The sequence below is a fragment of the Bemisia tabaci genome, chromosome 1 (assembly GCF_918797505.1).
Source record: "Bemisia tabaci chromosome 1, PGI_BMITA_v3".
Taxonomy (NCBI): Eukaryota; Metazoa; Arthropoda; class Insecta; order Hemiptera; family Aleyrodidae; genus Bemisia; species Bemisia tabaci.
This window is the reverse complement of record NC_092793.1, coordinates 22,546,362-22,567,785: the sequence shown is the minus strand read 5'-3', so window position 1 is coordinate 22,567,785 and position 21,424 is coordinate 22,546,362. Positions and strand designations below refer to the sequence as shown.

Here is a 21,424-nt window from a genome sequence, read left to right as displayed (position 1 = left end):
ATCGTCTCACATTTGCGAACAAAATTTCTCAGAGCATAGGACGTAACTTTTAAAAACTTTACGAAATTGCTGTTTTTTTGTACGAGAAACTTGAAATCTCTTGTTCTCCTTTATTTTTTTGAAAATTAATCGTTTAATTTTCTCCGAAAGCTAACTTTAGGAGCTCAGTCAGATACTTCGTAAGTGAGAACGTCACGGAAAAAATAAAATTTCTAATTCAACAAATTTGAAGTAAAAAAAAGTGACAACAATGTTTCAAATGTAGATTTTACGATACAAAAATTCTAATTTAACTACGCCCGTAGTTGATTTAGGTTTCTTTTCTTGTAAAATGTGCATTTGAAACATCGTTATCACTTTTTTCGACAATTTATAGTTAAATCGGCAATCCATTTTATTCCCCGTTCAGTTTTAAAAATACGACACCTGTACTAGCAATACAAGTGTTCTACATAGTTCGTCTTTAGGACTAACTTTAGGAGCTTCAGTCAGATACTTTGTAAGTGAGAACGTCACGGAAAAAATGAAACTTCTGATCCAACAAAACGCGACAAAAGTGACGAAAGTCAAAAAAAGTGACAGCAATGTTTCAAATGTAGATTTTACGATAAACTGTACTAGCAATATACGAGTGTTCTACATAGTTCGTCTCCGACAACAGCGCAGGGACGACCGGCGAGAGGGGGGGGGGGGCGGTCGGTGGCGTCGGACCGGGGGGCGGCCATGAGGAGTAGGGGGGGGGGGGGCGAATCAACAGGACACCAACGAGAGCAACAATTCGCTAGTTGTCGTCTCGGAGTACAGACCGCCGCCACGCTAGGCAGCCCGCCGCACAGACCCGTTCCGTCCCGTCCCGTCCCGTGCGCCCCCGACTGCGAGTGAGTTGCGCCCTTCCGCGTTCCTGGCGCCCCTCCCGTGAGTGCGTGTTCGGCCCCGGCTCGGCTGAGTCCTGCCGCTTTTGGTGCCCGCTTTTTCCGCGAGTGTCCTTCCTGTGCGAGTTGTTAAAGTGGTGCTTTTTGCCTCCGGAACCGCGGCATGCTTTCCTCAGCTCACTGAAAGGTTTGTCCTCAGATCATCCCTTCCTCGAAACCTTTAATGGTAGCGGGTAACTGGATTGTCACTATATATATAATCACACTATATATATATGAGGGAATAATACCCACAAGGCCCAGAGATAATACATTTTAGAGACCTCGCACTGAGAATCTGAACGATGTAATGTTCAGATCAGGTCTTCAGATCATCCCTTCCTCGAAACCCTTACTGGACCACTGGACAAGGTATGAATTTAAGCGATTTGATACATGTTTCTTAACCAGAATTTCACGTAGAACACGATTAGCGCAACGGATATTACTGAAACTAACTCCTAACGAAGATATCAACGTTTTTATTTTACATTGGTAACGAGGAATTTGAGCTGCCCGCTCACAAGAAACTCAAAGCTCTACGAGAGTCAAATCGCCCACTACAACGGTTTCAGCAAGCTTCTCAATCGAGCAATGTTCATTTCCCACCTTATGTTGTTCAAACTATTAGCAATTTGCTATAGCTGAGCCGAAGCGTCAAGATTGAGGTTGCCAGATTTTTAAATCGCAGATACTGTCATGATAACGTTTAGCGCGCGATGTGAATCACGTAGAGTATTGAGTTTTCATGAGCGGGTGGTTTAAATTTACGTATCAAGATTCATTAAATATCTCCGTAAGGAGTCCATTTCGTTGATTTTCGTTGTGCGCATCGTGTTCTACGTGAAATTTTAATTAAGAAACATGTATCAGAGTGCTGAAATTCGTACTTTGTCTAGTGGTCCATTGTAGTGGGTAACTGGATTGTCACTATATATATATAAATGAGGGAATAATACCCACAAGGCCCAGAGACAATACATTTCAGAGACCTCGCACTGAAAATCTGAACGATGAAATCGCGTGAGGTGAAAGTCACGCTCGTAGGCCTACGCTTCTTTTCGCCTAATGATGTCTGATGAGCAGGTTGTTGAGAAAAAAATCAAACAAAACTCGCCTATGCTGCCGTGCTAAGTAAAAACGCAGTATGAACCTTTAGGCGTTGCCAAGTTTCCTTTGATAAAACACGATTGTCCTGGTATGCTTATGAATATTGTCCTTTCAATTTTTCAGATAATTTTGTTCGCAGTTTCACCTAATGGCCCTGAGGATTTCAAGGAAAAATATTCGTATCTTTCCTCAAAAATGAACATTTTATTAAAGGAAATTTGGCAATTCTCGAATGTTCATACGTCGTTCTTCCTTAGCACAGCAGTATAATGCTGACTGGTGAATAACGGGCTGGGCACTGTGCCAGGCGAGTTTTTGCATATTTCATTAGGATTGCTTCCATCGCTCAATCTGTTGGCCATCAGTCATTTTAGGCGAATCTGAGCGTTCGTTTTCGAGAATAACTATTGCACTAAAGGGAGGGTAGTTGAGTGAAGTCTCTAAATTATATCTTTCCTTGAAAAAACCCTTGGTAGAGTAAATATCTCAATGATGATCAAATGGACAGAGTTAACCAAAATCTTCCTAACTGCATTTCAAGTTTCTTCTCGTAATTTAGAGAACCAGAGAACATTCTACACCTTCAAACTTTTCGGAAATCTTCCCTCAATTTTAAAGAATATAGTCAGAAATTTTCATGTCAGAATATTGGTTAGATTTATTTAAAAGATGAAACTTTAGCGAAAATTAGGCAATATTTGATGAGGATACTGATCGCGGTCAAACATGTCTAAGCGATCTTCAGCGGTATTGCAGTGATGCTGGATTTTAATAAATGGTCCATTTTGTTTCTATACCTGGAGTTCACGTGTCTAAATGAGCGAGTTTCTAGGTAAGGAAATAGTAACGGGCGGAATCACGATCCTTTAAGTCTGCCTTAAGGATCATTGAAAATATTTTTGTACCATTTCATCATGATTATGATGTATTTATTTTTATTATCATGATATTTATTTTTATCATCCTGATATTTATTTTTACCAAAAGTTTATGGTATGCCGTTTTCTAATTGCAGGAACATAAATCTATTCAAAAGCTGCAAATTTAATGAGACAAATTTAATTTTTTATGAGCGTATGATCGTGAAATCTCTGCTCAAAAGTATACTGATTTTGGCGTGATTTTAGAGCAAAGTTTAAGGTTAGATATAAATGCCTTACAGTTTTCTTGGAAGAGTTCAATATGCGGGGGGGGGGGGGGGTATTTGCAACGATGAAATCTTATTTCGTTCTTTTGTTTGGGACACGACAAAGATCGCATCCTTGACATATTTCTCTTGACATGTTTATTTACTCACAAATGAATGCATCTAAAGTAAATAAAAGTATATAGTAAGGGTTCTTACTTGTATTTTGTAAAAATGTCATTAAATTTTAAGTACAGAAGAAGCGACCGTTAATGACATTATAAAAAATTTTAGGTGAAATTTTACAAATCTGCGATAAAATTCAGCCCCTCTGACTCTCATCCCGTTGTATATGACCGTCCAAGGGAGAGAGATCCTATGTCCACAAAACTATACTCAAAAAAGGTTTATTGATATACCAGCTCAATGTAATGTACGTACAGTATAAAATGTATATAAAAGTTTAATTTTCAATGAGGCAATTATTGGCTGATAAAAAAAGCTTTAACCCTAAAATGTAATGCGCCGCCCGGGAATCGAACCCGGGTCGCAAGAATGGGAATCTTGCATGATACCATTACACCAGCGGCGCCTTCTATGCACATTTCCTTCATTTTGTTGACAAAAATCCTAACGTGAAAAGAATTTTTGTGTGGAAAATAGAAAAACACATTAAAGACCTTCAACCTTACGTAGTATGTTGCAAACTCAGTACCGAGGTCATGTTTATCTTAAATTTGGCTCTACATGGTTTTTCGAGGTTTTCTTTTTAGAGGCTCCATTTTAATCAGTTATCATTTCGTTTGTTTCGAATTCTTTCATTTTTATATATTTTGTAGTGTTTTTCTCCGACTGAAAGAAACTCAGTTCGGAGCCGAAACGCCTTAGTTTTCATTATATACTTTTAGCCTTGTTTCCCGCCTACCCCTCCTTTGATTTTTCATGTTTTATTTGAATCGAGCTTGATCCAATCTTCATGTTTTATTTGAATCGAGCTTGATCCAATCTGGGATATGATAAGAAAATAAAAATTAGATCGTATGGAAAATTCAGAATGAAAAATATGTACGAATTTGATTCGTTCAGAACCTCAGATCATTAGTTTCATATCCGCAATGTTACTTAGAAATGCTGAATTCGAGTATGCTAGATTCTAAACCATTCATCTTTAAATAACACATTTAATTGCACAAAACCATATACACTGCCGTGCTAAGGAAGATCGCCGTATGAACCTTCAGGCATTGCCAAATTTCTTTTGATAAAACACGACTTTCCCGGTAAAATTATGAATATTTGTCCTCCAATTTTTTGGATAATTTTGTTTTCGATTTCAACCATAGTCTCTGAAAATTTCAGGGAAAAATATTCATACAATTCTCCAAAAATGAACATTTTAGTGAAGGAAATTTGGCAACTCTCGAATGTTCATACGGCGTTTTTACTTAGCACAGCAGTACAGTGTTTAAATAGCTCCTTTAAAAACGTAATGGATGTTCATTTTACCGCACATTGAATTCGATGAAGCGGATAAATTGTGACCACGGTTAGGTTACTTCGGTTGAGTTTTTTGCGGGTGAGGGAAGGCTCGCGGCTGAGCGAGCAGTGGCTTGGCGTGAATAATCGATTATAGATATCTCGCCATTTGAAGCTATGGTAAAGAATCGATTACTAAGGTGTTCGCTGCGAACACCCTGATAATCGATCTTTTTTCATGGGTTTAAATGGCACAACAATCGATATATCGCAATTCACGCCACGCCACTGTGAGCGAGTCCCATGCAATTCAATGCAATATCATGCATACATTCCGCTTTAAGTTGACGTGAGTGCTAGCCTCAACGGGGAGTGACGTCACCCTACACCGCTGTGACGTCATACGACACGCCAAGCCCGAAGGCACTTCGCGAAAAGCGCCAGCCGTCCTGATTTCCCCCGAGGCAACCACCATACTTTGATTGATCACTAGCCAAGATTTTTTTCTTTTTTCCAAACGCAGACGACCCGAGTGTATCTAGGGAGCGGCTCTCATACATTGTCGTTCCTCCGACGTGAGGTCGTATCTTCATTTTGCGCCTGAGCCTAAAAGAATATAGTGTTATATACAGCTGATAGAGCTCAGCTTGAGAAGCATTTGTTACGTTTTTGCGTCAGGAGAGCGGCATGGGCTTCCATTAGGTGAAGTTTGTCCTTTTTTCATCAAATGAAGGTATGGTGTTTACGCACCGCAAAATTATGGCCTGAGAATATGTTTTTTTTTTTTTTTTAATTTATTTTTTTATTTATTTATTTTAAAGTGAATATGTACTGAATGAAAAGAGGGCGTTCAATGAAAGGTTGGAGGGAGGGGATTGAAGCAGACATGTTAAGGTGCTCAATGCCCCAAGGTTTGTGGTTCGACAGAGGGCAGTGGAGGTTAGGAGTCGTAGAGCGTGAAATAGTGCTATAAAGCTACCTATATGTATGCATATGTCGCAGGCAAATAGTAAAATTAGGCACTTTGTCAAATGCCTAGGCAAATAGTCAAATATTCTAACTTAGATTGAAATTCTGCTTCTTTTCCTAATTTTTGACAAAATAATTAATTTCTCCTGTAAGACAAAATTCTCAGTAAAAATTTGCATCGCACAATAGTATTTTAAACCGTTTTTAGCTCCTGCACAGACACTTATCTGGAAATTTTCAGTATGTCATAAAATACAGAATTTTTAGGATTTCATCATTTAAAAATATGAGAGGCAAATAAAGAGGAAGAGACAAGAAGAATTCGTAGGTTTGATGAGTTATTTTTCCAAAAAATATTGAAAACTTGCGAGCTCCTCGCCATAAATTCAAAAAATTTTATAGACCGTCAAAATTTAACTATCTGCCTTGGCATTTGACAAAATGCCTGATTTCACTATTTGCCTGCGACACATATGTACTGAATGATGGCTATTTTCAAATAAAGAGTGAAAACTGCGAAGCTAACGAAGAAAAAATAATCGTTGCTCTTACAATGCGAATGGTTGATCCCGGGTCCTTCTCACTTTTCTAGTCATATGGTCCTACAATGTTATTTCTCAGGACGACTGATGCTACACGACTTGACTGATTTTATCAGAATCAACCTAGCTACATCAGACGTTGTTTCCTGATTTAGTCTCATGTTTTATTTTCTTAGCAGAAAATCAATCAACGATCAATCAATTCCGATGTGAAATTTTATGGTAATATTTTTTTACAAATCAGGAGAAAATGTTCATACATTTTAAATACGTTATGTTCGTCAGTTCTCTTATAAACAACTAAAACTCGAGAGGAGATTAGGCAGCATAAAACTCAGACTAGACTAATTTTGACCAACTTTGTCCAACCGTTGAGGGTTGAGTTGCGTAGCGGTCGTAGCGGACTCCTAGTACACGTAGCGCCTTAGCATGCAACTATTCCTGCTCTATGGATGTCCGTATTGCATACGCCGAAATTGAAGGCGCTCCGGGTTACGTCTTCCTCGCAGCGATGTGTCGCGTAACCGTCTCATCCTTCGTGTCGCGTAACTGTCTATCGTTACCCTTGTAACTTTGGCGACTTTAATTAGAGCACGAGGCAAAACACTACGCATCAAATGCGCGCGAAACAAAAGGCTCATCCGCGTGCGAATAAACGCGAGATGAAAGAAACTCATTATTCCGTAACGATAGGATGAAAGGGAAGTTAGAGCCGGGGTCCCGTGCGGCCAAATCCGTGCCAAGTCCTCTCGTCGATTGTTTTCATACCGGCGCGATGAGTCTATCGGCGGAGCGTGAATGATCGATCATCGATATTTCTCCATTTGAAGCAATAGTAAAGAATCGATTAATTGCGAACACGCTGTTTATCGATCTTTTTCCATAGGTTTAGATGGCAGATGAATCGAGGTATCGCAAAGCACGCCACGCCACTGGCGGGAAAGTTCGGAGCGGGAGGCCGATTTGAATAAGCTCGGTTAACAGCCGCCGCGGATTTCCGAACGGGTCCTCTTCATTCGCATTCTCGGAGGTGTGCGAGTCTCATCAAATATTCATTTCTCTCCCGCGTTACCCGCCCGGCAGACTCCCATTTTCTGGAAATTTATGCTGTTTAAAGGATGGTTATGACTCACAAAATCAACAGCGCGGCCCGTGGGCGGGATGCGATGTGCCGACGGCTTTCCCGCCTGCTTAGCGCCCGAGTTTTTACAACAGGTGGCGCTACTTCTTCGGGTTTCGTTTTGACGGATTTCACCGAGCACGGTTACTACGAAAAAGCCGTGCGATAGTATCGTAAGTCTTGGAATTTTACACTGAAAAAAAAATACTCGGTGTATTTACCAAGAAAAGGGTAAAATTACCGAGAATTCAGGGTTCTATTTGATCTCAGTTTTTCTTGAGATTTAAAATTATTGACTTTCTTGGTAATTTTACTGATCCCCGGTAAAAATGCCAATATTTTTTATCGGCTGTGGTAGATTTACCGAGATAAAATGGCAAAGTTACCGGGAATTGATTACCAATAAAAGTGGTATTCTTACCTGAAAAAAAAAAACAGTAAAAATACCGGTTTTTAGGTAAACTTACCAGTCTGTCTTGGTAAAATTACCAATAATTGGTAAAAAAAGTGAGATGGTAAAGGTACCAACGGACCTTGGTAAAAACGCCGCGAATTTTTTTTCAGTGTAGGACGAAACGTCGTTCCCCTCACGAAAGAGCGTAACAACATTCCAATGTTGCCAAGTTTGCCCTTGTAAATTACATTTTTACAAAGAGAATTTTGGGCAGTTTTCAATTGAAATTTCACCGAGTTTTCATCTGATCGCATGCGATGATCAGACAAATCTTAAAATGGCGCAGGTACGTTCTTGTAAAAAAGTGAATAATTTGAGGCAATTGTGCAACCCTTGAATGAAATTACGTTCCTTCGTTCGGGAAATGAGGAAAAATGCCATAATCTTGATCACGTGGTTTTCCGCTAAACGAAACGGTTAGATAATATAGAATGTCACTCTGCCAAATTTCATCATTTAAATCCAAATTGTTCTAGATTCCTCCTTCCATTTAAATTATTTTTTATACAAGAAGAAACAGATACAATGGTTATCATAGGAGTATTTTCCTGAAAAATTTAGGAAGTTTGATCAGAAAATATTTTATACTCAGATTTATAATCAGATCAGCAATTGATTCGTCGCGAGCAATAACAATACTAGTTGTTTCCTGGCCTTAATGTACCGCTCTTAAAATGTGGCATCCAGGCCGGATGATGACAAAAAATTAGCAAAGTTTGGCAGCGACGAGTGATTCGGTTGTGGACTTGTGGGAGAGAGATTACGGTCCCATTGATATGTTTTGCCACGAAGGAAATGAAAGCTATTCATGCATCAATTTAAGCGGGTGATATCCCACCGACCGGCCCACAATGGAACAAATTCGCGCGATTTGTGGACTTATCGTCGTACAAAGATATTAATAACTCTTTCAAAACTGAACTCGTAAACAGGTAACACGCTTATTGTTTTGTCTGCTACAAGCAAGTTTCATGTGAAATTAATAGTTTTCCCCTTATTCCGGACTTAGAAAATCGATGTTGAGACACGATCTCGACAATGTCTATGAATTTGAAGAGAAGAAGTAGCATCAAATAACTCTATAGTCCTTAGCCTGCAATCTTTTGGAGCACCAGGGAAACTACCGATTCAGATATAGATTCACACTCTACCTACGCAGTATGTTATGTATGATATCTCTGAATGAATTTTTTTGGAGATCACACAGAAAATAAAATAAAATGTGTAAAATTTTAAACCGAGTGTCGGAGCCCCAGTTTACAAAACGAGTTTACTTTTGAAAAATTACGTGCAAGAGAGTTCAAATCTTTCCACGATCTTTTAAAGTTTAATGCTGGTCTTAATTACACTTACCACTATGGGGGGGGGGGGGGGGGGGGGCAATTCCAACATCCTGAGTGCGATTTTGGGCTGTATTCATGTAGTTGTTCCTTGAGCAGCTCTTTCCTTTAGGGATACTTCGTATAATTAACATTGTGATTAGAAAGGCCATTAAAGTAACTACATTACAGGGACAATGTTTACGATCTTCGTGTGTAAATTAATAGAATAATTTTGAAAATTGACCCTTGTAAGAGATTTTAAGGATCTGATAGTTCGAAGAATGAAAAAAAAATTACATGAAAATTCTACGATATCGATAAAATTTGAGGTAGGAACGGACCTACTTTAATACATGAAATTTTATTTTATTGGCAAATCATTGAAGTCCCTCGCCTCGACGATTCATTATCATAATCACGCTTTTAAATTTTGATGAAGAACCGTTAAATGTGTCCTTTTTATGATCTCCTGTGTAACACCTCCTTAATCACAGTGTAAACCATATCAGACCCTCCAAAGGATAAGGGCTGTTTAAGGAAGGACTACGAATACGACTCTTTGCCATCGGTGGATCCAGCAATTTGGCACCACCGGATTTCCTCCATTTAAACCTATGAAAATGTATCGATTTTTGGAGGGGCCGGGTGCTCCGACAAGAATCGATTATTTAGCATAGGTTTAAATGGAGGAATTCGGTGTTGCAAAATTGCTGGATCCGCCTCTGCTCTTTGCGTTGGCGTCTGCGAATAGTCTCGCTTCCTTTCCTCGCTTGCGTCGCCTTTCCTTTCGACGCCAGGTGAAAGGGTGCGGCGACAGGGAGTTATAGAGGAATTAAGGGAGTGCCAACTCCATGGAGGACTTCGGAAGGATATGGGACTGTGGCGGCTTGTAGTCACAGAGCGCTGTGAAAGCTGATTTCACGCATGTGTATTTCCTTCCTCGGTAAAAACATCCACTGTGTCCACAGTCGCGAAATTATCGATACCAACTTCTATGATGAAATGATATCCTGTGAGTATCCAGAAGAGGATCCACGGTGCGAAGCGGGTACCCGGTTTCCTGAGCCGGCCTCCCGGGCGCCCTGAGCTGAGGCCGTAAGTGCACCTCTGTATGAGCCATACTTAGCACGTGCTCTTATGTACTTTGAGGCTCATCTCAGATGTACTTACGGCTCTCTTCCGTGGCATGACGGTGAGCCACTACTACGCTGTTGGCGGCTCGGCTTAGCTCGACACGGCGGTCAATTGATCAGCTGATCATTTAGACGCTATCCGGTGCCCGACGTCCGTCAAAGTCCTCACGTCGTCCACGTCGTCGTCGCTGTCCACCGTCCGTCGCGCCCGTCGTTTTAGTTGTCTGTCCACGCCGCGTCACACGGTGGACCTACAGAGCTCGGACAGGACATTTTTTACTAAAACTGCAAATTTTGATGTTTAATTCGTCAAATTTTAAATTTTAAGGAGTGGTTCTTGAAGATAATTTTACGATAAAACCAATGGAATCACTTTTAAAATCTCAAAGTTTCGTATAAACAGAGTCATAAGCTTTTAAAGTTTCCAAATTTGGTCTGACCTCTTCTATTGAGTATTGACTCGATCTACTGCGCGCCGCTGTACCTCCCTCCACCCCCTTCCAACTGGTCGAGGATCTCACAATCGTAACGAATCATCTCGTGTGTAGTGCTCAATCTAGAGCCCCCTCGTAGTGAGGTTAAGACATGTGGAATCAGTCTCTGATCGGCAGCAATACAGTTTTGCACAATCTCTATTTTAGTACGACTCGGTGAATTGGATTCAGGACAAGATCAAATTTTAAGCATACTTTTGCTTTGAAGCCGGTTCTATGACCTCTGGTCGAGCTTAATACGTAATCAAGGGTTTAAACACTTTACATCGGACGACGCCATCATGGAATTTTTTTCGAAACGAATTGAAGAAAGGCGTGGTATGGTAGTGTTTATTTACACGACGCCTTCGTTTAATTCGTCATTAAAAATGATCCGGGTTTATCTCCGCGATGAAAAAGAATACGTCCTGTCAAAATTTCTGATCGCATATAATCTCCGGTTCAATTTTTACAACTGTTTTGAAAACGATCTGTCGAATTTTTCATTTACTCTATGCAAAAGTCAGTTGCGAACCAGCTCCAGTACATGTCATGAGAGAGAAAATTAGGAATTATCGATCGAGTTAAGTTTGTGGTAGGTTGCGACATTAGACACTTAGAGACCAACATTTAAATTTCATTTTAGGTTAATACTTTTGCCATTCTTTAAAGTCTGGTCTCAAATGGACGTTTGACATAAGGTTTTTACATAAAACGCTCCCCTCATTGTACCCTCTCGACCCAGATTCTGCTGCGTGAAGTTGACCAATACTCCGACCCATTTTCTGCAGAGTTACGTAATTCAAAGATAGCCCCAAAAAAGAGTTCCTTCCATTAAACTTAATTAAATTCAACCTTCATTCTAATGAATTTCGTCCAAACGTCAACTCACTAAGCCATCTATGAGTGAGCGAATTTCCATTGGTGGATCGAGTTTCATCCCTGGCGCATTGCCAACCTCCGTTAAAACAGCTCGAAAGTTCGAAACTCCCGGCTACGGCACGGATATAACGTTCTGTTTTTCATGACGGCAGCAATGCATTGATGTCCACAACCCAAATTCTGGATCTCTTTCGCAAGATGAACCAAAAGTTTATGAATGCGAAAGTTGGCCGCGAGCCATCAAATCGAGGAGTCGACTCTTTTACTCCCCTAGTTGCAACTCTGCCAAATTGGGTTCGCCAGTGAACCAACTCCACTCGCGATAATCCTCCGATTCCTAGATCCTATAATAAGCTGTCACTCTTGACAATCTCACTACTCTAATATTGGAACCTGGATTAGAACTTTGATTATTCCAGCTTTCGCGTTTAATCATTCTATAGAATTAGAGATTGTTTTGCATCCGGTGGATCCACGGAGAGGGATAGGGGGGGGTGGGGGGGCGAAAAGAGGCATTTATTTGATAGATCTGAGATTATAGATCAGGGAAAAATTATAGGATCTAACCGAGCACCAAGTTCCGGAGAAAAGGCACGTGCCCACGATGCATTTGTCACTATCAAGAGTGTGCAGTTTTATATTCGTTTCTTATTTTTCAGTCAGTTGGTTGTACTTTTTTAAATGTGAATCCGCCCTCCCTCAAAACTACCGTTAAATGCTGCCTTTTTAGCAGTAATATGACAGTCAAGTAGCATGACATGGTATATTTAAATAACTATTTCATGTTAATATAAATATAACCATGAAAATATGATGATTTCATAGTTCGTCCCCGCACTTACCCATGGTTTTCATAATGAAGAAGTACTGTACACTTGAATAGATGGCCCGACACTTGCGCTCTTTTTCCCAGGACCGGATTAAGGGGATGGCAACATGGGCCGCGGCCCAGGGCGGCAAGTTTTGCAATTTTTTAATATAGTTATCAAAAAAAGAGAGCAAAAAATCGGATTCATGAAAATAAATTACAAACGAGGAAAAGCGACAGAATCTCTCATTTCCTGAGGGTAAAAGTATACGAATTTCTAAATGTCGTCTTTCGGTGATACAAGAGACAACACCTTTAATTAGGCCGAGTTAATAGAGAAACCAAACACGCAATTCAATCCAGGAGGAAGCGTAGCGGCGCGGCGGACGCATGAAGCGCATAGCGCCTACAAGACTGCATGAATACTTCACGCATTGCGTCAAACACAATGCGGTCAGTTTGTTCTTTCATCCGTTCATTTCTTATAAATGGAAGGCCTTGTTCACACAGAGATAGGTTCACGGAACTTAACTTTCGCGCAAAGTTCCGTGAACTTTTGCTGGTAATGTTGACAGGGCTTCGCAAAAAATGTGTGCAACACGAGTTAACGCGTCTTATGAACCCCTTCCCGCTGCACGTTCACTTGATGGTTTTTATTGATGTTTCAAAACGAATGAGAAGGTGGCGGCAAAATACAGGCGGCCCACGGGCGGCAAGTAGGTGAATCCGGTCCTGTTTTTTTCCACTCGAGCAGTACCTAATTCAAATGTTTAAAAAAACGTTTGGAGAGCAATAATCGTCGAATCACTCGGAAGTAAGCTGCGTCCACCCTCAAATACTAGTATTCCATCGGAAACTCCGTTTTTAAGAATTTTGGCGGATACGCATATTTTCAAATGACCCGTTCAACTGCTGTTATTCATTTTATCATATTTCACCATGGGCCGTTTCGTCTGGAGTACTTATGTAGGGAAAGTATGGGTTGAGTCAAAATATGGAGCTGTTGTGGCCCAAAAAGGCAGCTAACCTAAAAAACATTGCTTCCAATCATCAGATTCCAATATGAAACCAAGGTGACCGAGAATTTTCATTAATGAGGATTCTTCCACAAAATTGAGAAAATGCAAGCGGAAACTATGTCAAATACGAGCTTTACACACGACAGGTCTGAACAATGTGTCGTTTCCCTCACGAAAGAACGTAACTATATTTCAATGTTGCCAAATTTCCCCTCGGAAAGGAGGAGTTGCGTTTTGGGCCTTTTCCGGCCCCACCTGGATTTTGCTAAATGTTTCATATTTTCAAAGTACTAGTTTTAGGTAGACTCTGTGCCAAATATTAGACCGAACGGAGCCCATGCAAGGGCGCAGCAGCGCCTCAAACCCAAAATCCTGGAATCGAAAAACAATTATTTTCGTCGACTTTTTCGACTGTTATCACTCTTCCAGCACATGATTCTTATGTATTTTTTTGCGTACTTTTCGTTTCTGGCCTTTTTAAAGGCCTCCGATAAATTTTAAGGAGCCTTATGGCCCATTGTTGCCATTTTTGGCCCATTTTTAGGGTTTTTTTCCATTTAACACATTCAAAACTCAATTTAATCCAAAAACTGTGTACATTTTTGAAAAGTACGTAAAAAAATGAATAAAAAATGTTCAGTAAAATTTTTTCCTAAGTCGACGAAAATAATTGTTTTTCGATTCCAGGATTTTGGGTTTGAGGCGCTGCTGCGCCCTTGCATGGGCTCCGTTCGGTCTAATATTTGGCACAGAGTCTACCTAAAACTAGTACTTTGAAAATATGAAACATTTAGCAAAATCCAGGTGGGGCCGGAAAAGGCCCAAAACGCAACTCCTCCTTTCCTTTCTACCAAGGCAATCTTAGGTATTTTTGACGGAAAATTTTACTGACTTCTCCTCTGATTTTATGAAAAAATTTGGAAAGCTTTGTACAAAAACTGCGCAGGTGCACTCTTGTAAAAAATTGACCGTTGAATTGAAGTTTTAGACATTTTTGCAACATTGAAATGGAGTTACGTTCCATCGTGCGGGAAACAACCCGTAATTTTATAGATCAATCACTCTGGATAATTTGAATTCATGGGTTCCTTTTAGTCCCTAAAAGCTCTCATTCCGTACTCTTCCTTTTTTTTTTTTTTTTTTTTTTTTTTTTTGGTGAGGGTGTGTGTGTCGTACAAGGGGGTTTCAAAGTTTCTAAGGAAACACTCAGATCCGTAGAAACATTTTGCCTAGGCACTCTAGTTTCATCGTTGTCTTAAAGAGGGTCCTACTCAGGCTCGCCCAATGCCGAGAGGGGGGGGGGGGGGAGAGGCGGCGGATTGTAATGCGAGTCAAGAAGCGGTCATCAATTGACACGCAGCGCAGCGGACCCTGTTCCCCGCGGGACGACGACCCGCGGGACAGTGGCGTGGCGTGAATTGCGATATATCGATTGGTAAGCCATTTAAACCCACGGAAAAGGATCGATAAACAGGGTGTTCGCAGCGAACACCTTAATAATCGATTCTTTACCATAGGTTTAAATGGCGTGACAATCGATATATCGCAAAGCACGCCACGCCACTGCCGCGGGAGGCGAGGGTCTTCATCAAAAATGCATTTCATCAGCGCCGAGTTTACACGATCGATCGGGCACCGCGATCTGAGCACGATTCGACAACGGATGTCATTTTTCCGCGCGGTTGCGGGGCGAGGGGGGGCCGTGTCCCTTCGGACCGAGGCCCCCTCCCCCCCGCCCCGATCATCGCCGGCCCCGCCGCCGCGAAGTTTATTCTCGGACGCCTTTGAGTCACGCGAGAGGGATTCTATATAATTTAATAGCGGCCGTTTCTTCGTGTGCTGCTCTCGCAAGCTCCCGCGCGCGGCACCGTTTCGCCGACTGACCCAGTGGCGTGGCGTGAATTGCGATGTATCGATTGCTACGCCATTTAAACCTATGGAAAAGGATCGATAAACAGGGTGTTCGCAGCGAACGCCTTAATAATCGATTCTTTACCGTAGGTTTAAATGGCAAAACAATCGGTACATCGCAATTCACGCCACGCCACTGGACTGACCGATAAATTTCAATCGGACCTCTCGGAAGCGCGTCGAAAATGAGCCGGTTGCATACCTATCGAGGAACGAGGGAAACTGGAGATAGTGGTTTACGGGAGTTGTAAACAATTCTGACGAGTGAATCTCATGACGTCATGTCAAAACCTTCGTCTCCAATCTTATGAGCCGTTGTGCAGTTTCCGTATCGGGTGTACAATTTGATCAAACCAACTTCGGGTTGATCTAAGTGAGTTATAAGCTGTTAAAGTTCAATACCTGAACTTATAACTGCCGCCATGTCAGTTCGGCTTCACGCTTTAGTGTAGGCACACGAGTTCTCGTCGTAGTCGAATAGTCATAGTATCATCGATCGGAACACACTAAAAAAGAGCTTTTCACCGAACTTGAAAATATCCAACGCTATTTCAGTTCGCCTTCAATTTTAAAGTAGGCAACACGAGCTCCTGCGTGGTCAAATAGTGGTATCTTCGTGAAATGACTTACCCACTCCGACCACGCTGAAAAAAATGAAAAATTGCTTTTCATCGAACCGCGAGAAGTTGCTTCAAACCGAACTGCGATAAGCGTTTGAGAGAACCGAATCATAGAGAGATTTTGGTTACAAGAATTAATGGCACGGTTAGACGGATCAGAAGGATGGTTATATGAACCATACAGTACAAGTATGTAGAACACTGTATTATGGTTCAGTATACTTGAATATTCTTCTCTCAGTAGTTGACATGTTCACGAATGTACATACAACTAAGACCTCTGAGGATCAAAAACTTTATTCGCTGATAACATTCTACCGATTTTCAACTTTTTTAAGCAAAAAAAAGATGATCGGGTGAACTTATTTTAGCTCTAGGGAAAAAAGTTTGATTTGAAGATCATCCGAAATAAAAAATTCAAGTTTGCCTCTCTTAGAGTCAAATAATTTCTTTGCTTTCACAGAGTTTTTAAACCGGGAAGCTAAGAAAACTGCATTTTTAATACGCAGATTGTGAGATAAAGAGTGAATTTCTAACTTTGCAAATGTGATTAAAGTAAATTTTGAGTCTCTCATCTTTGTTCCGGCTGAAGGTTGCAACGGATCCTTTTAGGTTTTGCCAACAAACTAGAGCAGGTGACGTGCGAAGCTGGAGAATGTACACCCTGTAAAATTTGCCGCGAATGGCACCACGTCAAAAGCTTCAACAAATCTTCATAAGCGACGGCAAACAAGTAAACTCATCTGCTCGAGGAAATAATTAGCACTTTGGAAAAAGATGGAGCGATAATTCCGTGCGGGATTAAAAATTAATTACCAGGGAGCCGAGCGGCTGGAACGGGCGCCCACACGAAGCTCGGTTCGTTACATTATGCACTTTGCAACTTCTGGCGAGGAGGTTCATCAGATTACCTAGACTTGACCCAGGCGTTTCTTGCCCTACCGCGGTATCAGAGACACTTCTAAATGCTTTGTTGCTATCATGCTGCTCGACTTTTTGTTCATATTTTGGTTAGTGTGCCACGTAAGCTTTTTAAACATACCGGTGAAACTTCTCGTATAGCTACACGGAGAAAAAAAAAACACGGTTATTCGACGGTTACCACGGTAATACTGTCACACGGGATTCCTTGGAAGTGGAACCGAGGATTTTGGTAATATTATTGAAGAGCACAGTAGCATAACTATGCTCCTAATAGTATGTCTGTGCTTACAGTAATATTACGGTGAACACGGTCATATCACTGTGCTCATCGTTACAAGAATCAAAATCCACGGTTCTACTACCGTGGAATCCCGTGTGACATTACTACCGTTGTAACGGTAGAATAACTGTGTTTTTTTTTCTGGGTGTAGTATGCCACGTAAGCTTTTTAAACATACCGGGGAAAATTCTCATATGTATAGCTAGATTGAGGATTGTTGTAATGATTTCCAGCACATGAATACAACGTTTTCTCAATATTGGCAGTTTTATGACGCAGAATTTTCCCCATTTGATGGACAAAAAATCTCAAGGTTTTATGAATGCCTCGTTTTAAAGCACTGACAAAGTAGGAGTTCTTTGCGAGAAATACGAGTATTTAGAACTTTTTTCTGCCTTAATTTTTGCTTTGTTTCAAAACTTTTTCATGTTTTTTCAATTATTTTTTCTTGTGAAGGTACAACTGCCCGTGCTTGAAGAATGTCCTCGAAGCATCTGCAAAATTGAAGGCGCGATGTTCCGCGGTGGAAACTCGCAATGCTCCGCCCCTGCTGCCAATAAAGTGTCGCTTAGACTTGAGCTAAAAGTTAAAAAAACGAGGCCTGATTACGTCTATTCTGTCTTCGGTTGTGTTTCGTATACATATCCCTTGTAGCACCATTATAAAAATAAAATAAACGGAACCAGCACAAAAGTAGAGCAAGGGAAAGTACACGCATTGACAAGGGCGGAGCGATACAGCTATGCATTCGTGCTTGAAGGGTGTCCGCGTTGCATCTGCAAAATTGAAGGCGCGAAATCGGAATTTTATTATATTTTATACATTATCGGATTTACATTAGAATCAATGGGACCTATACGCACGGCTTTTCCCTGATATCTCGGAGTGACTAAAATGGAGTTAGGTATCTTTTCGCTCTAGGGCACTGATATGAAGCTCTTTTGTACCGACCCCATGCAACCCGCGGGCCCCGTATTTTCACCAAACATCGGGTTAATTGGACGTATTTCTGTCAAACAGAACTATGTGCATTAAGACATAAGCCCTGAGACCCATAAGAATACACGCATAACAAAGCTCACGTCATAATGCACATAGATCCGTTTGATAGAAATATACGTCCAATTAGAGTCCCTTCATAGAGAGAGTAGAGACGGCTTATGGATGTCACAAACAAGAATAAAAATTACACAAAAGTTTTTTATAATCTTTGATCAACCCATTCCCGAATTCCTATCTCCGTCCCCCCTCTAATTCCATTCGTTCCTTGCCGTTCCCCCAATTCCCCGGCCCATTCCAGTTTATAATCTTTGCGATTGGTGGAAATGTATAATTTTTCTTTCCGATTGTGACACTGTGAAAGCTGAAAATACGAGACCAATCAGAAATGAATTCGCATTGTCTTTCCTCTCAGTATGAAGGGACTCTGGGATTAATTGGATCCGGCTTGAGCATTTAAGGGTTAAATACGTCAAATAATGATTCATATCCCCGGGAATCTGAGACAAGACACAAGACTTGTGACGTTTCGGGAATGCATGAAGTTCCTATGGTCGAACCGCACGGTGAATCTTGTCTGATGCGGAAACCAGTGCGGCAACAAGCTAGACTCGTAAAATCCCACGATTCCTCATTTATGTAGCTTTTCCGGTCCGCGACACGCTTTTATGCGGTTCGCACACGGTCCCACCCCGATTTCCCGAGCCCCCTCCACCCCGCAACCCGCGCCGCGCCGCGCAGACGACTTTAAAAGCCATCCTGTTACAACTCAATATTGAGCTTGCAACGGCTTATGCCGCTTTAGTGGGGCCGCAGTCACCCTCGGCGAGTTGATCCCGCGATATTGTTCGCAGCCTCGGATTGGAAAATCCAAGCTTCGCCTGGATTGCGGAATTGCTATCGAATGATCTCGATCGATATAAGCATTGTTATGATAGGGATGCACCGACAAAGGCAATCGATCACGATTTAAAAATCGAACTCTGCATTTATGTGTCCTGTCCTCACGCCTTCGTATGGTGAATGAAGGTTATCTCGATGTAAGTTCAAGCGATATTTTCATGTGTATCGAATAAGTTTTGATCAGAATGGTTTTTTGAGTTCTTCGAGGATTTTTTGCCCATCAGAAATGGTAACAACGGTCGTCAGTTTTCACTCTGTTCTTTTTTTACATTCTTTATGTATGGATATGCAACGCTCGCATGATTAAGATGAACCTAACTATGCACGGTCACAGAGTCACTGTTTTGGGGGTATACGGGGTCAATGATGATGCTACCATCGCACTTAAGGATCAGTTTTTTGAAGAACTGGACGAGGAGGTAGTGAAGGTAGGACCTGGGAGAGAAGTCCTTGTGTTGGGAGATCTAAATGGAAGAACGGGATCCCGGGTTAACAGTAAAATCGTTGGCCCGTTCGGTGAAGTTACAGTGAACGACAACGGAAGCCGCATTATCGACGTTTGCGAGCAGAGGGAATTAAAAGTATTGAACGGGTTCTACCAACACAAGGATATTCACAAATATACTTGGGTCCAACCTACCCGCGGCTTAAGATCCATCATTGACTACGTGCTCGTTAAACAGGTAACAAACCTGAAGATCCAGCAGGTGAGGGTATGTAGAGGACTCTCCTGCGGTAGTGACCACTATTTCCTCAGAGCGGATGTAGCCTTTCCCGCTCGTGTGTCGCAGAACGATCAAGGCGACAATCAACAACCGGAGCGACAACGCGTACATCAAGTTCAGTACAACATCGATAGCCTAAAGCACCCGAGTGTCAAGGCTCTGTACGCAAAGCGCCTGGATGAAAAGTTAGGAGATGCATGCGATGGCAGTACGGAAGAGCGGTATGAATTCATTAAGAATTGCGTTCACTCGGCGGCAGCGGAGGCCCTGGGGGTTTCTGATCAAAAAAATGATAACAGAAAACCGTACTGGTGGGATGCGGAGGTAGAGGAGGAAATAAATGTGAAAAGGAATAGGTATCATCAGTTTCTCTCTTCCCAAAAGTTGGATGATAAAATCATGTACAGACAGGCTCAAGCAAGAGTCCGTCGGGTAATCACTCGGAAGAAAAATGAGGCTTGGGAAGAAAGCTGCATGAAGATAAATACCTACCTTGGAGGCCGGAAAAGTACGGAAGGCTGGAAAGTGATCAAAGGGTTGCGACGGAATAAAATGCGCGACATCATGTCTCCGATACCAATTGACAAGATGGAGGACTATTTTAAAGATTTATTAACGGAGAGGCGACCCGAGTTTCAAGGCGGAGTCATAAGCACTAAAGAAGATTCCAACGTGGAGATCCAGCTCCAAGATGTAGTGAAGGCTGTGAGGGAGTTGAAAACTCGCAGAGCTCCTGGACCTGGGGGTATACCGGCGGAGTTGATAAAATGTGGTACCGGTAAACTATTTGAACATCTGAGGAAACTTATGCAAGACTGTTTGCATGGTTCCGAAATACCAAAGGATTGGAAGGAATCTTGGATTACTCCCAGTCATAAGAAAGGTAGTAAGCAAGATTGCGACAACTACAGAGGTATATCGGTCACAGGAACCTTGAGCAAGGTCTACGGTAAAATTCTCAAGGCAAAGGTCGAAGAGGTTTGGAGCGGCCAGGAAGCCGAAGAACAGGCTGGTTTTAGAGCCGGTAGGTCTACCGTCGACCATTTGTTCACCATTACCCAGGTCATCGAGAAGAAAAGGGCGGTCAGCCAGGAGCTGCACTTGGTGTTTGTGGATCTTCAGAAAGCTTATGACAGCGTGCCGTTAGTGAAGCTTTGGGAAGCCTTGGAAAAAAGGGGTTTTAGCAAAGGACTTGTGGGGGCAATTAAATCATTTTATAACGGGACGATAGCAAAAATTAAATGTCGTGGAGAGTTGTCCGGAGGTTTTTTCGTCACAAAAGGGCTAAAACAAGGCTGTTGTTTGTCACCAACACTATTTAAGGTATACCTAGAGCACGTTTTAGAGGAATGGAAAAAGAAGGTTGCAGGAATGGGCGTTCCACTCCTTGATGGGCAGACCCTTTATACTCTATGCTTTGCCGATGACCAGATCGTTGTAGCTCAAGATGAGGAAGATGCAGATTACATGACGCGGAAGTTGGTCGAAGAATATCGGAAATGGGGCATGGACGTTAGTGTGTCCAAGACAGAGAAGCTGGTCGTGGGAGCAGCGCATCAACGGCAAAGCATAGAGCTTGAGGATGGACGGCGCATCGAAGAGTGTGACGAGTATAAGTATCTCGGTGTTTGGCTCGATCAGGATGGAAGGATGGATAGAGCAATTAAGGACAGGATCATCCAGGGCAGGAGAGCCATCGCGATGCTGAACGGGGTGC

At 41.8% G+C, this 21,424-nt stretch overlaps 3 protein-coding genes and 1 non-coding gene across 7 annotated transcripts in view; 2 read left to right on the top strand and 2 right to left on the bottom strand.

Annotated features, from left to right (window-relative positions):
• Positions 1–21,424, top strand: part of LOC109041147 (vitellogenin) — a 393,940-nt gene that overhangs the window by 181,979 nt on the left and 190,537 nt on the right. The gene's annotated exons all lie outside the window — the stretch shown is intronic.
• Positions 1–21,424, bottom strand: part of LOC109041254 (uncharacterized) — a 214,121-nt gene that overhangs the window by 31,600 nt on the left and 161,097 nt on the right. The gene's annotated exons all lie outside the window — the stretch shown is intronic.
• LOC109041255 (uncharacterized) overlaps positions 781–21,424 on the top strand; it is a 170,769-nt gene continuing 150,125 nt past the window's right edge. For both annotated transcript variants that reach the window (XM_019057526.2, XM_072298050.1), the window contains exon 1: positions 781–1,059. The gene's annotated coding sequence lies outside the window, so the exon portion shown is untranslated. The remainder of the gene's footprint in view (positions 1,060–21,424) is intronic.
• Positions 3,669–3,739, bottom strand: TRNAG-CCC (transfer RNA glycine (anticodon CCC)). The gene has a single exon. It is a non-coding gene; the product is annotated as a tRNA-Gly (tRNA).